General features: G+C 49.5%; 1 pseudogene; it reads left to right on the top strand.

Moving 5' to 3' along the window:
* Nucleotides 1-16,115: 16,115 nt before the first annotated feature.
* On the top strand, nucleotides 16,116-16,244 carry LOC128057119 (uncharacterized; annotated as a pseudogene).
* Nucleotides 16,245-16,474: the final 230 nt, after the last annotated feature.

The following is a 16,474-nucleotide window of genomic DNA, read 5'->3' as shown; positions in this document are numbered from 1 at the left end:
AAAGTGAACGTGAAGTCGGTCAGTGGTGTCCGACCCTCAGCAACCCCATGGACTACAGCCTACCAGACTCCTCCGTCCATGGGATTTTCCAGGCAGGAGTACTGGAGTGGAGTGCCATTGCCTTCTCCTAATCTACAACTATCTATAAATAAAAAGTATAATTTAAAAAAAAAAAAAAAACCTCTGAGCTGGGTATGCAAAGAGGTCTGAAAGACAGAAGTGGGGCAGCTTGGAGGTGGACTGTTGAGCTGAGTGGAAATGGCCTGTGTCCAGCACCCTGGGGCACTGCACCTGCCCTGGGGGCTGTGGATCATCGGCACAGTCTGTGAACATGGCAACTTCTTGGTCCAATGAAATGAGCATCAGCTGGCAAGGAGCGGAGCTTTGGGGCAGCCAGAGAGAGGGCGCTCCAGGAGAAAGGGTGAGGAAGTCACCAAACAGCCTTGATGACCGATGAGGAGGGGTAATGAGGGCCAGTTGGGAGGGACGGTGTCTGCACTGCAGCCCAGTGTGCAAAAGCGCTGTCACTGCCAGCCATGCTGAGGACAGAAGGACTCTGACACATTTTGAAACCAACAGCTATTTACATTTCCGCAGGAAGAATTTAGATTAGATGCCAGGCAGGTTTGGATGCAGGAAGCGCTATCAAAGGCCACATGGGTGTTTAATGAGACTCCCTGCAGCTGGGTCAAGAGCATGTGGACTTTCCCGGCTCTGTCTTCACTTCAAGCCAGCTGAGCACCCCAGTGTAGCAGGTGCTGCAGGAGACGCACGTGCACCGACATGCCTCCCTGGGCACGGAGCTGGTGGCACAGAAGGCAGAAAGATGACTCCAGTGTTGGATGAGATTGAGTCTGGCAAGTGGATTGACAGCGGCCAGAGCTCTGTACAAGGTCTGTGATTTGCAAACACCTGTTCCTAAGTGCCTTAGACAGACAGTCATTGAGGTTCCTTTCTGCCCCATCACCCCAGCATTCCTGGGCTTCCAAGTTCACCTAAAATGCCCTCCTCCCACTTCTCCAGACCTCAACCCAGATCCTTCACCAGCCCTCCAACTGTGGGTAACACTCAGAACTCTGAATGCTTCCTTGGTGCAGATGCTGCTCGGGCCCTGGGCACACAGACATGCACCAGACACAATCCACCCCTTGAGGGGCTCCAGTTGGATGGGAGAGACACGTAAATAATTAGATAGGCATATCAAAGAGGATCGGGCTTCCCAGGTGGTGCCAGTAGTCAAGAATCCACCTGCCAACGTGGGAGACAAGAGACACAGTTTGATCCCCGGGTCAGGAAGATCCCCTGGAGAAGGAAATGGCAACCCACTCTGGTATTCTTGCCTGGGGAGTCCCATGGACAGAGGAGCCTGGTGGCCTATAGACCATAGGGTCACAAAGAGTTGGACACACTGAAGCAACTTAGCATGCATACATTAAAGAGGATCACGTGGGTGAGCCTCCCAGATGTCCTCTTTGCCTCTAGGTCAGTGACAGGGATATGTTCCAGCCCAGGCCAGGGAAGCCCAGCCTATTTTCCAAGTGTGCTGAGGGTGCCCACCTCTGACTTTGGCTGTGTGAGGATCCCTTTTGTCCAGTGGGCCAGGGAGATTGACAGCGTTGATTGTTGTTGTACCCAGAGCCTGCCTGCACTCTGAAGCCAGGTCTGCAGAATTGCCATCAACCCTCTTGGCGTCTACATTGTGCTTGATGCACAGGTGAGTCTGGGTGGGAGGCAAGGTAGACAGGAGGAAGAGATGGAGTTCCTGGCCAAGCTGGTACCATGTAGGCTCATCACACAAAACAAGTGGGGGCCCAGCTCATCTGGGTGGCAGTCTGGTGGGGATGTTGACATGGGGAAGTTCTTGAAGGAGAAGGAGATTTGACCCAAGCTTCTATAGTTTGGGGATATAGATGGATCAGGGAAAGCTACTGAAGAGGAAGGCATGGTCGGGCACACGGGCCATAGTGGGCACCTGCTGTGACCCAAGAGAGTCCTATTCAGCTACCTTGATGAAGTGTCTCCTGTGCTGCCTTGCCGCCAGGGAGGTGATATTACCTGCAGCTCACAGATGATGAAGGCCAAGCCAGAGAAGATAAAGAGCACCAGGGCTCAGAGCCAAGAGCCAGAAGAAATCAGCTTCTCAGCTATCCTGTACTCAGACCGGCTCCTGTAGGCTGGAAAGAAGAGCTCCCTGGAGAAGATACCAAAAGATGGCTAGGATGAAGGCAGGGGTGTTGCTGTGCAAAGTCACATAACTCAGGTGAGGGTGTTGCCCTAGTGATTTGGCTAAAAGCACCACATTTCACATGAAAAGGCCTACTTCTCCAGGAAGGTTTTGTTTTGCTACGGGCTTTGGCTTTGTTTTTGGAGGGAACCTGCGAGAGCAGCTAGAATGGGGCAAAGGTTCAGGCCTGGGCTCCTCTCTGAGCTCCAGCATTTCTTAACTGGGTGGCCTTGGGCAGATTGCTTAAACTCTCTGATCCTCAGTTTCTTCACTGTGACGAGAGCTAATAATACACTGGCAGCTGCTGCAAGGATTAAAGGTGCTGTATGCAAAGTGCTGGACATAGGATCACGCCCAGTAATGAGGAGCTATTAATATGATGTCAGCTGCTGGCTGCAGCCACCTCCTCCTCAGTGGTCCCTGCTTCCACCACCCAATCACCTCCGAGGAGATTGTTTCAAACCTTGCTAATGCTGCGGGATGGAGGTGAATCTCCTGAGGATCTGAAACAGAGGATCTATGATCTGGGAGGTGCATTGAACATAAGGAAATCAAGCAGCTTCCCTGATCTTGCATCCCACATGTTTTACACAATATCTGAGAGAAGCCGCTGATGTAGACAGCTGGTCCCGCAGCGTTCCCGCTCAGAGGGGCTATTAGCTGTGTCATGCATCTATTTGTAATGAAATGGAAATGTTTTGATTTCCCTGGGAAGCGGATTTTCTCCCAAATCCTTGCTGTTTTCATCCTTGGACATGAAACAGCCCATTCTAATCTCATATGGAGGGGCAGCGGTTCTAAGGCACCCATGAAATCTGACCGCCAACTCAGCTCCCAGGCGGCAGCTTTGATCGCTGGGAGAGAGCAAGCCTTCCCCAGCTTGGTGTTAATAGCCCCATGCATTATTTACGAGCCGCATTTCAGAGCTCGTCTGCAATCCAGATTGCAGGCTGGAGTGTCAGCTGCTTCCCTGTTCCTTGGTGATGGAGCTCTGTCATCCGCCAGAGCCACTAAAAATAGGCACCTGACAGAGTTCTCTGTGCGGCTTACCCCACCCTTGCCTCAGACTAGTTGGAGGGCAGCTGACACGGAACAAGCAAATAAGGTGAAACCACAATTCTCTCAATTGCAGCTCCTCTGGTCCAAATCGTCTGTGGAATGGTCAGCTGTCCAGGGAGCATCCTTAGCAAAGGCATATCTGAGGCCTCAGCTGCCTGTGGGTGGGGCTGCGGCCAGACTATGTTCTCTGACCCCTGCTGAGATAGACACAGACCTCCCATGCTTTGGGACCACTGGGGCAAGGCAAGGTTTGAGATTTAACTATCCCTGAAAATTTGCTGGAAATGCTAAGGTGGGGGTGGGCAGACTCACTTACCCATCCTCTCTTACTCTTTGAACTGGATAACCTAGTCAAACCCTCTTTCCTGAATTAAAAAACCATTATCTGAATATCTACAATGTGCCAGGCACTGAGATAAAACTGTGAGCAAGGGCAGATGGGGCTCCCGCCTGCGGCAGACTGCCTTCATTCAAGATGGGCCCCAGTGACTAATGCCTCCTGTATTTATGCACAGCCCCTTCCAACACTGTTGGGATTGACCTGTGTAATCAATAGAATATTGTGAATGAGGTGAAATCGTAGTAGCATCTGCCTTGCCCTCTTGGATCACTTGTCCTCTGAGGAAAGCCAGCTGCCATGTTGGGAGGACACTCAGGCAGTCCCATGGAGAGGCCCAGTGGTCAGAAGTGAATCTTCTAACCCCAGTCGAGCCTTCAGATGCCTGCAGTCTTGACTGAAGTCTTGTCTCCTCTATAGGCTTGCATTTCGTCAGCAGCTGTGTCATTAAAAGATGCTATGTGGTAGAGCAGCAATACTGGAAACATGTACTTTAAGCACAAATTGCACCCTGAACCATTCACCTGCGCTGTAACATGTTCCAAAGCATCACTTTTTGTTTGCAGGCTGAAAACGTCCTGCGTAAGCAAACATCGCTGTTCTTCGTCATTAAATTGTGTCAGACTCTTAGTGACCCCATGAACTGCAGCACGTCAAGCTTCTCCGTCCACTATCTCTTGGAGTTTGCGCAAACTCATGTCCATTCAATCAGTGATGCTACCTACCATCTCATCCTCTGCCACCCCGTTCTCCAGGGAATCTGTTCCCCTAGACTCTAAAGGTGCACCTAAGAGCAGCTCTTTTCTAAATGTTGGCGTGTCTTCTTTCACTGGGGAAGTTTCTAGTCACCTTCCTTCTGGCCCCTTACACTCGCCTATTAATTAAAATGTAGACATTTGATCTTTCTAAAAACACTAGAAAGACAATTTGATCTTGTTCCCCTCTGATTAAAAGTCTGTTAGCTGTTCTAAATCAACTTGAGAGATTAAATCCCAAATCTTATTAAATCATCAAGGTCCTTGGTGGCCTGGAACCTCCCAGCAACAAGACTTCCCAGCAGCCTCACTTGGATACAGAAAGATTTCTGAAGTCCTAGGGGCTATCTTGTTTATGGGATGTTGTCTAGGTGATGTCCAAGCTGCATCCTACTTGCGCCTGAAACGCCTGCTTCCTCCATTTCTTCCTCTGGTCCTGCAGGATTTAGCTTAGAAATATGTTGTCTGGGGACCACCACTGACCCCTCCCTCCCAGGCCACTAGAATGTTGTGCCCCCACCCCCACATTCTTAGCTTCGGGGCTGAGATCTCACCCATGCACATCAGAATGTGTTGGTCCTTTACAGGCAGTGTCTGTTCTGATTGGTCAGTTTCTCATTCTGGTTGCTTGGTGCCCATGCCATTCTAGTTGCTAATTATTTTCGAGACCACCCCTTCCAAAGGCCTTGAAAGCAAGAACTCACTAAATATTTCTCAAATGAATAGGTGAACAAAGTCCTCTGGCCTCCAAAGTCACAAAGTGAGTTGGCTTAAGAATCTAGCCTTCTGGGCCCCCAATCTCAGAGCCGGTGAATCAGGCCCTTCTCTTGTGCCACTGTTCTGGCTACTTAAAAAAATAATAATCATTTATTTGGCTGGGCTGGGTCTTGGTTGCAGCATGTGAACACTTAGTTGCAGCATGTGGGATCTAGTTCCCTCACCAGGGATCGAACTTGGGCCCTCTGTATTGGAGCATGGAGTCTTCGCCACTGGACCACCAGGGATGACTCCAGTCTAGCTTTTGAAACATCCTGCACTGTCCTGAGATCTGTAGTTTTCATTGGTAGTTTTCTCTGAAAATATAACAGTGAATAATCAAAGCTTGAGCTCCTTTAGCAGACAATCTTGTCCCGATAGGCTGGCTTTTCACACACCTACACCATTAGAAAATCCCGTGGACAAAGGAACCTGGTAGGCTGCAGTCCACGGGGTCCCTAGGAGTCGGACACGACTGAGTGACTTCACTTTCACTTTCATGCATTGGAAAAGGAAATGGCAACCCACTCCAGTATTCTTGCCTGGAGAATCCCAGGGACGGAGGAGCCTGGTGGGCTGCCATCTATGGGGCTGCACAGAGTCAGACACGACTGAAGTGACTTAGCAGCTTAGCAGCAACACCATTAGAAGCAGGAAAACCCCTGTCCTACAAGAAGAGGCAGAGTATGGTTTCTTCATTGGGTCAGTGACATCCTTGGTGCACAAGGATTAAGAAAATTAGAGATACCAAGGGAACATTTCATGCAAAGATGGGCTCAATAAAGAACAGAAATGGTATAGACCTAACAGAAGCAGAAGATATTAAGAAGAGGTGGCAAGAATACACAGAAGAACTGTACAAAAAATTCTTCACGACACAGATAATCATAATGGTGTGATCACTCACCTAGAGCCAGACATCCTAGAATGTGAAGTCAAGTGGGCCTTAGGAAGTATTACTACAAACAAAGCTAGTGGAGGTGATGGAATTCCAATTGAGCTATTTCAGATCCTAAAAGATGTTGCTGTGAAAGTGCTGCACTCAATATGTCAGCAAATTTGGAAAACTCAGCAGTGGCCACAGGACTGGAAAAGGTCAGTTTTCATTCCAATACCAAAGAAAGGCAATGCCAAAGAGTGCTCAAACAACCGCACAATTGCACTCATCTCACATGCTAGTAAAGTAATGCTCAAAATGCTCCAAGCCAGGCTTCAGCGATATGTGAACCGTGAACTTCCAGATGTTCAAGCTGGTTTTAGAAAAGGCAGAGGAACCAGAGATCAAATGGCCAACATCTAGGGAATCATCAAAAAAGCAAGAGAGTTCCAGAAAAACATCTATTTCTGCATTACTAAGAAAAAGCCTTTGACTGTGTGAAAGTGAAAGTGAAGTCACTCAGTCGTGCCCGACTCTTTGTGACCCCGAGGACTGTAGCCCACCAGGCTCCTCCGTCCATGGGATTCTCCAGGCAAGAATACTGGAGTGGGTTGCCATTTCCTTCTCCAGGGGATCTTCCTGACCCAGGGATCGAACCCTGGTTTCCCGCATTACAGGCAGACGCTTTAACCTCTGAGCCACCAGGGACTGTATGGATCACAATAAACTGTGGAAAATTCTGAAAGAGATGGGAATACCAGACCACCTGACCTGCCTCCTGAGAAACCTATATGCAGGTCAGGAAGCAACAGTTAGAACTGGACATGGAACAACAGACTGGTTCCAAATAGGAAAAGGAATACATCAAGGCTGTATATTGTCACCCTGTTTATTTAACTTATATGCAGAGTGCATCATGAGAAACGCTGGGCTGGAAGAAGCACAAGCTGGAATCGAGATTGCCGGGAGAAATATCAATCACCTCAGATATGCAGATGACACCACCCTTATGGCAGAAAGTGAAGAGGAACTAAAAGCCTCTTGATGAAAGTGAAAGCGGAGGGTGAAAAAGTTGGCGTAAAGTTCAACATTCAGAAAACGAAGATCATGGCATCTGGTCCCATCACTTCATGGCAAACAAATAGGGAAACAGTGTCAGACTTTATTTTTTGGGGCTCCAAAATCACTGCAGATGGTGATTGCAGGCATGAAATTAAAAGAAGCTTACTATTGGAAGGAAAGCTATGACCAACATAGACAGCATATTCAAAAGCAGAGGTCTGTCTAGTCAAGGCTATGGTTTTTCCAGTGGTCATGTACGGATGTGAGAGTTGGACTATAAAGAAAGCTGAGCGCAGAAGAATTGATGCTTTTGAACTGTGGTGTTGGAGAAGACCCTTGAGAGTCCCTTGGACTGCAAGGAAATCCAACCAGTCCATCCTAAAGGAAATCAGTGCTGAGTGTTTATTGGAAGGACTGATGTTGAAGCTGAAACTCCAATATTTTGGCCACCTGATGTGAAGAGCTGACTCATTTGAAAAGACCCTGATGTTGGGAAAGATTGAAGGCAGGGAGAGAAGGGGACGACAGAGGATGAGATGGTTGGATGGGATCACCAACTCAATGGACATGAGTTTGGGTAAACTCTGGGAGTTGGTGATGGACAGAGAGGCCTGGCGTGCTGTGGTTCGTGGGGTCGCAAACAGTCAGACTCAACTGAGAGACTGAACTGAACCACCTTTGCAGTTGTATTTTAATAGCTACGTTACATGTTAAGCAGGCTTCCCAGGTGGCACTAGTGGTAAAGAATCCGCCTGCCAATGCAGGAGATGTAAGAGATGCCAGTTTGATCTCTGGGTCAGGAGGACCCCCTGGAGGGGGGCATAGGAACCCACTTCAGTGTTCTTGCCTAGAGAATTCCATGGACAGAGAAGTCTGGCGGGCTACAGTCCATAGGGTTGCATAGAGTCGGAAACCCCTGAAGCTACTTAGCACAACCATGTTTAGCTCCTCATTGAATGAATTACAAAGTGCTCCAATTACTTGAAATAATTCTACACTGGAGTCAATATCCTTCCCTAAATTGCTGGGAAGAATTGTATTCTAAATCCAATCTAATCATTGCCCCCATGTTGGAGTACTCAATAAAGCCCCAGTGGCTCTGGATCAAGACACTCTTTTTCATCATCCATTAAATCTGCTCTCTAGGGTCACCCCTGACCCAGAGGAGAGTGTAAAATAGTTATCTGAGTGTGAGGCAGCATCCATAGGATAAGCAGGGTTGCCCATGCACAGAGCAAGTCAGTACTCCTTTTTCTGGCAATTAAGATCTTATATATTCTCACACTGAGCCTTGCTTAACCAAGTCCGCTCATCGTATAGACTGAGGTCAAACCTTAGCTGCTCCTGGAAGCCTGCCATCCTGGGCATGACAGTATACTGGGGCAGGCTGTGCCTGTATGAACACTTTCTCAGTGTGTCAAGAGGCTGGGCCACCAGTTAAACAAATAAATGAACAAAGAGATTAAATTGATATAATTACGACCAGAAATACCAAAATTGGCCTCAAACGCTATTTGTTTAATTGACTATGTTGGATGCATTTTGATCCCATTTTTTTCATTCGTCAAATGTTTACTTAGTACCTGTTAATGTGCTAGACTATGAGGTGTAGGGCCCAGCACATCACACGCGCACGCACACACACACACACACACACACACACACACACACACACGGGCACTAATTTCCTTGGAAAATCAGGAAATGCACTTTCACATTATCAAGCAGTAAAAATTCTCCAATAGGAACAAAAGAGAATTGTAATTCTGCCCAGCTTTCCATGGACAGCCAAGCTAAGCCTAGAATAAGTGATCTCCCTGAGGGCTAAATTTTGGACCAGGAGTGAAACGGGAACTCTAAAGATGGCTCTAAGGACAAGCTTCCCAACCCTCCCCTGGCTGCTCTCTGTTCACGCCACTTGAGGTCATGTTACCAAAAGATGTGTGTGGTGGGGGGTGGGGGGTGGTGTCTGGCTGTTCGTCACCCAAAAGCCAATAAACAGGCCAGGTTGGTAGAAAGGAAAGTCTGCTTTATTTCAGATGTTGGCAACTGGGAGTGAGGGGCGGTTGGGGCAGACATCTGTCCAAAGGCCGACTCCCTCCCTTCCCACCCCAGTTGCCGGCTTCTAAAATAAAGAAACGTTTCCTCTCCAACAACCTAGCCTGTTTATTGGCTTTTGAGCGGTGAATCCCGGACCCTACACACTTTTCGGTAACAGACTGCCAGACTGTCAAGTCGGCAAGGTGAGCAATGCCCCAGGATGGTAGGCATGTCCTGTTGGCAACTGAGATTGGGCCTGGGACCCACCAGCCAGGGCTCATCCCAAGAACACCTTCCCCAGCTCAGCCAGCTCAACTGTAGCTGATTTTTTTTTTTTTTTTTAAGCCAAGGAAAGCAGAGACTTGGATGATCGATGGTCTGTATGTGTCTTTCTCTTGCTGCTGTGGATTTTTCAGTTGGAAAGAGGAGGCTTATCTCTCATTTTTAATTGATTTTAATGCAGCTCAGTCTGGCTAGATCAGATCTCAACTCCTCTGTGGCCTTCAATGAATGGTGTGAGGAGCCATCTGAATGTTAATGAGGGGCTCCGAGAAGGAGGAGGAGGTAATGAGGCCATGTTGTGCCTGCAAGACTTCCCCAGCGGCTGGGCTGTAGGGCTGACCTGTCCGGATGGACCACCTACAGATTTCAGGGGTGGTGTGGATATGGGGATGGGGGCAATTTGACCTCTAGATGATGCAGAGGAACAGAAACATGCCAGCCTGGAGGGCTCCTGCCTCCATCCACTGCAGGCTGGGGGCTCCAGTTAGCCTGCCTTTCCAGACATTCATCAGTCTCCTCCTGCCGATCCCCTGTACTTCATCTGCCTCCGAAAAGGCTTCTTGGTACCTTTGCAGTTTATGTCTGTAACACAGGCAATACCTTCTCATCTTACTTCCTGTTTGTCCCTGCTCCCACCCCCTCTTCCTCTAAACCCTGCTGGGCTCTCCCTCTCTGCATAAGCTTGGACCACTTGCCAAGCTCTCCTGGTCCTCAGCTTTCTCCTCTCAAAGACGGGTAACAACATTGATCATGCGGCACTATTTGAGGAGGCAGAGAAGATACTTCAGGTAAAGCACTCAACGCTATACTCAGAGCAGTAAATACTCAAGTGTTAACTTCTTTTCTACGCAGCCTCCCTCTCCACCAAACCAACTGGATCCAGAGATGGGAGCAAAATAATGAAAAATAGGAGGAAGGTTGAAATGCTGTTTGGTGGGGATGGATCCAGGCTCCTCTTGCAACATCATGATATGAAAGTTAACTCATGGAGACCCATTCCATTCTCTTGGCTGGAAAGAGATCATAGGCTCCTTGGAGGAGAGGTTCTCAAGGGAAGCTACTGGAGAAGAAATTTCAGAGAGGTTTTAAAATCCCAGTGCTCTGGCACACGCACCAGGATCTGACTCAGTTGGCCCGGGATGGGCCAAGTGTTGACAGACGTTTAGAATATTGCGGAATATTGTGTTAATGGGGAATGGAAGGGACAGAGGCAGGGAAGGTCTTATCCTACATAGCAGGGGCCCCTTCTAAGAGTTCAGTTACTTGCTCTACCTAATGGTCCTCTGTAGGCCTCTTCCTGTGGTCACTGCAGGTGTTCCAGGGGAAAATCCAGTGCCCCTCCAGTGGTCCCGATAAAGCCCAGGTGGCAGGTGGGTAAGTTGGGGAGTGAAGCACTGGTCTCTCATGTCCCTTAGTTCCCCAAGTCCTTCCCGTCCTTCATAGAGGAGAGCTGGGACAGTCCTGTATCCAATACAGGCTTGCAGTTGTCTCTTACAGACTCAAACAGCCAAGCGCTGATTTTCCAGTATGTACAAACTTTGAAACACCCACTCCCACTGATATCACAACCCTCAAATCCTCACGCATACATACAAATGTGGTCAAAGGCAGCTTCACCGAAACATACGTATTTTCAAATATGTCAAGAACTGTGAATAGTCTGAGATTTTCTCCTACTTGCCAGCAAGAGATTTCCCTGCCACAGTGTCATAGATGCTGGTAGAAAACAAAATTCCTGGATTAGGCATGAAGGACGGTTTATTTCTAACAGCAATCTCAGTCGCCAGAGTATCGGCATTTTGGTGCCAGGTCTCTGAGTTGTCATTTCTATAGGGTGACGTGAGAAGGACTCAGTGACACCTGCATCACCAACCCCTTACGATGGCAGTGTTTTCCTTAGTCACAGGACCGGGGCTGCTTGAACAAGACACGAAGCCTGGATCAGAGGGATGTAGGGATGCTCTTTCCTGACACACATCAGTTTCTCGGACCAGTCAGCCACTGCATTGCAGCTGGCCACATATGTATTTGCACCAAGACTTCTTGACTAGCTTTTCTTTTTCCTGACTGCCTCTTTTTACCCCATTCTGCCTTTTTCCCCCTCATTCAAAAAAGAAACAAACTCTTCCTCTTCTTTTCCATAGCCTTCCAAAAACCCCCCAGATTTTTAATCACACCATTTACCAGAAGTTTCTATATCAGACCATCAGCTTTCTGGTGCGTTCCCCGGCTGAGATTTCTTTTTAGGTCATCATGCTGGGCTAGTTCCACTCTTTCTCGCACCCCACACCTTCCTCTTTTGTAGATTCCTTTTTCATTTTGCTTGTAGAACACCCTCAAACAACCTTTTCTGAAAGGCTATTTAGTTGATAGTCTCTGTAGTTACAAGATGAAAGGCTCAACATCACTTTCCCTATGAACCCATTGGCTTCTAACTGTCTGAGCTGTTGCTATGAATTCTGCGGATAATCTGATCCTCTTTCTTGGCAAGTGATCTGTTTTCCCCTCTCTGGAAGATAAGATCTTATCATCGGCCTTCTCAAATTTCATAAGGATATTCCAGGGCATTCTGCCTTTCAGACCAAAGACCTAGGTCTTCAAACTAGGTCATTTTTTCCTGACCTCAAAACCTGCACGATTGGTTTTCTCTTTCTGGAATTCTCATAGAAGAGGGTGGATCCCTGGCAGACCTCTGATAGAGAGTGGCTGCTGACCTCCTCTGAGCCACTCTGACCTCCTCTGAGCCACTCTTAGGTTGTGGCTTCCTTGCTCTGGCTTATCTTTCAGTTCAGTATAACCTTCTTCCCATTTTCCAGAAAGTCAGTACAGTCTCTTGCCACTGATGAACTCTTGGCCATGTGGCCGGGGATGTCCACGGTTGTATGTTTCTGCAGGAATTTCAGGGGATGGAAAGGGAGGGATAAGGCTGTATTTGGTCTAACATCTGGAATGGGAAGTTCTCCTCTGGAAGGCTTCAGGTCCCTCTGAACAAGGCTGAGAAGGATCAGGGGAGGCAGGGAGGGTGCTAGGCATGTTTCCCCAGGCCTGACTAGCTTTCTGTGACTGAGGGAGTGGTCATGGGCTCTCACTCAGCTCAAGAACGTAGAACATACCTGGGGGCCAGATGCCAAGATGGTAATAGGAAGGAAGGCGCGTCCATGAGAATGGGAGGAAAGAGAGCTACCTAGGTGGGCTGGAGAAGCCTTGAGAGGGGCAAGTGGGGCCCCAGGCCTTTGTGGGCAGCCTTGGGGTGACCTGGCTCGGTTTCTGCCTTACCCTCAGGTCTGCAAGACTGAGGCCACCAAGCAGGTAGCTGGCAACTCACAGAGCATCTTCCTCTCCTTTCTAGACTCAGAGCATCCCCTGGACTGAGGCTACCTTTTGAGGGTCCACTTGGACCTCAGTTGATGTGTCTGCATCCATGTGGTTTAGTTTAGCCGGTTAGTTTCCTCTGGACACTAGGAATCAGTGGCGGGGCGGGGCGGGGCGGGGGAGATGGGGTGGGGTTGGCAGTGTGTGTGGAGGGGAGACTAGGAGATCATTCTGAAGTGTGGGATACTTTGTGAGGGAGACAAATAGGAGAAGGGATGGCAATGGAGACTCTGGGCAGTGAAGGTCAAGGGGAGATGGGGCAAGACAATGGAAGAGGCCACCAAGTGGAGAAAAGACAGCTTGGGGTTCCCAGGAGGCTGCACCTGCTGGTACCCCCTGCCCCTCCTGTCTGACCACCTGGTGCCTTTGTGCCTCAGTGTCCCAACTATTTGCTCCTTATTGAGTTTCTTTGAGGTCAGTGGGAATCCATCAGTCCCAGCTCAGGTGAGAGGCAGGCGACTGCCTGGGACCAGAGACTCAGAACTGCCCAGCTGTCCAGAAGCACTGAGTGAGGGGACGTAGCAGGCCCTGGGCTGGCACTACAGGGTTAGGGGAAATAGAGGACCCTGCATCCTGCCTTCAGGGAGCCAATAGCGAGTGGGGAGGAACAGAGCCCAGTTGAGAGACTTGGTTGACTTCCAACACGGAAGAACATTGCCCTGACCAACAAGGGAGCTGGAGCCAGGCAGCCCCAGGGATGGGCCCCTTGGGCTTGGTAGGAAGAGGGAGTCAGAGGACTCAGAGGCCACAGGTGAGTGGGCGGCTGATGAGCCTGCATTACAGCTTGAGTTCCAAGGGAAGCCCCAGGGCTTGTGACAAGTGTGAGAGAGCTGAGGCATGCATGGGCTGCAGACAGGCTCAAGTTCATGGCATTGAACCACGACCCCGCTTCAGCACAAATCCAGCTGGAAGCATGACACAGGATGGGTCTGGATGCTTGGGGGCTCTCACTTGCATCCACTCGCACGTGAGGGAAGGAGCCAGGAGCACCGGAAGCAGACTTGTTAGCTCCCTAAGTCTCAGATGGAGCCCTGGAGCTCCTCTAGTCCGACCTGCTTGCTCAGCCAACATGGGAGCCAGGGCCCAAAAGCGGAGGCCAGGTCTTTCCTCCACAGAGCACCCTGGGCATCTGGTAAAACCCCAGTTCCCCTCAGGGTCAGGTCAGAAATCTTTTCCTTTGGGATCCAACCTAATCCTCTGGGCAGGTCAGAGTCGTACCCCCTCAATCCCCCAGCTCCAAGAGTCCAGAGCAAAACCCCACTATCAGCTTCTAAGCTTCTCCAGCTGGGCCTGGGGTCCTGTTCTCCTGGTCTCTCGGGGCTCAGGAGGCTCAGAGGTCTAGTGGGGGAAGAAAAGAAGGAATGGCGTTGTCCCCGGGCCCCTCTAGTTCCAGGCCCCACCCAGGCCCCCTCATCAGCCCTCAGCCTTTCTCGTCCTGCCTAGGGGTACCCATTCCTGGCCTCCCTGTTGCCTGGGCTGTGCAATATTTCCTATTTTTAAACTGCAAAAATGTTCCTAAAATGTTCCAAGACATCTTGGAGGTTGTTCTGGGGAAGGAGAAATGTCAGACTCCGGGTCTGAATTTGCAGTGGTGTGGGCACTGGGGTGACTTGCCAGCTTGCCCTTGAAGCGGCACTGTACCTGTTCCCACCTGGTAGCCTGAAGGCCAGACCCCACATGTTTGGCATCTTAAGTTGACACGGCCAGATTGGCCCTGGGGGTCAGTTTTGTAAACTCTAAGCATGGTCCAGAAAGATTAAATGGGAAATGTGGCTCCAGGGCCCCCAGAAGCTCCCAGAGTTTAGGCCCACCCAGCTATATGGTGGTTAATTTTATATGTCAACTGGAGAGGTGTTTTAGGATGAGATTAACATTTGAATAGGCTTTTGAGAAAAGCCAATAGCCCTCTGTAATGCGGGTGGGCCTTATGCAATCATTGGAAGGCCTGAATAGAACAAAAAGCCCAGCCTCCCCTGAGTTAGGCGGAATTCTGCCAGGAGGTCTTCTGGGCATTAGCTTTGCTGGATCTTCAGCCTGCTGACCTGTTAGAGAGAAACAATGACTGAAACTGCCCATCCTGCCTGGCCAGGCTCCATGGTAACCGCTTGCATGAGTTCTTTTATGACAGCAGGTCCTGGTAAGGAATATGCAACTATTCCAACAAGAATTCAGGAAAGGTCAAAAGGAGACGCCAGGTATCCTACCACCTCTCCAAATCCTCCTCGCTGGAATCTATTTTGACTGAGCAATGCGTGCGCCATCTGGAAGGACCAAGAGTCAGAATGATTGGCCAGACAACCCAGAAACTAATCCCATCACCATAAAACCCAAGGCTGCTAGCCACATGGCAGAGCAGTCCTGCGTTCCCTTACCCCTCTGCTCCCCGCCCAGGCATCCCTTCCCAATAAAGTCTCTTCCCTTGTCAACATGTGTGTCTCCTCAGACAATTCATTTCCGAGTGTTAGACAAGAGGCCACTCTTGGACCCTGGAAGACGTTTCCCTTCCTTCAGCAGACCCACACTACAGATTGGGATTTTCCAGTCTCTGTAATTTTGTGAGACAATTCTTTGCAATAAGTCTCTCCACATATATGTTTATTACAGACCAAATGTGTGCCCCCAGATCCACATGTGGAAGCCCGAACTCCCCAGTGTGATGGTGTTAGGAGGTAGGACTTTGGGAGGTTAACTGGGGTTAATCAGGCCTTGAGGACAGGGCTGTCCCCGGCCTTTGATTCTGCTGACACGCTGATCTTGGACAGCCAGACTCCAGAACCATGAGACGCAAATTTTTGTTGTTCAACCCATCCAGTCTGTGGTTTTTTCCTATGACATCCTGAGCTAACATAACATCTTCTCGGTTCTGTTTCTCTGGAGAACCCTGATGAATTCAATCCCGTTGGTGGGCAGCAAGTGGCAGAACCTGAGGTGGCCCCTAGGCCTGGGGAGCAGCCTTCTCCACCTTGGCCCAGCGTGGGGTCTGCTGGTGCAACCCACTTCCTTCCTCACTCCAGCCAAGAGCCCTGTGGGAAAGGGCAGGCCAGAAGCAGCTGTGGGGGGGGGCGGGGGGGGGGGTCCTCCAAGAGGGCTGTGAGGTGGGGAGGGGCCTGGATGCTGTGGGAATAACAAGAATAGTGTGTTTTGATGTTAATCAAATGCCTTGACCTCCATTGTGTTTACTGTGAGGCAGGCAGGAAAGAAACTACACCACACCCATTTGTCAGAGGAGAAAACTAAGGCTCAGAGAGGGGAAGAGACTCGTTTAAGGTCACAGAGCAGAGTATACTGAAGTCAGAATGAGAGCCTGGCCTCTGGGCCAGCACAGAGCAGGTACTGGCTCCATGAGTACACAGATTTGCACAGTGGCAGTATCATAGCTAATGAGGTGTATCCAAAGCGTGATTATTGCTAATTGAAAACTTTATCTGATACACTTGCACAGAGTAAATACACAATGGACAAAAAAGCAATAAATAAATGGGCCTCACAGCTCAGGGCATGACTACAGTAGGAGGTCAGCAAATAGGTATTGAAATCAGCAAAAGAGGCCCTGAAGCCTGGTCCATGATGTCACAATGTCCCCACTGACTTCCTCCATCACACACACACATAGGAGCATCTCTCTAGAACACTTACAAAGCTTTGAAAAGGTTCTGTTTTGCCGTGGTCAAATAGCCCTGCCCTGGGCACCAAGTCCCTCACTCAAAATG

This window comes from Budorcas taxicolor, chromosome 11, assembly GCF_023091745.1.
Source record: "Budorcas taxicolor isolate Tak-1 chromosome 11, Takin1.1, whole genome shotgun sequence".
Lineage (NCBI taxonomy): Eukaryota > Metazoa > Chordata > Mammalia > Artiodactyla > Bovidae > Budorcas > Budorcas taxicolor.
Note: the sequence above shows the minus strand (reverse complement) of the source record. Positions and strands in the feature narration are given on the sequence as shown.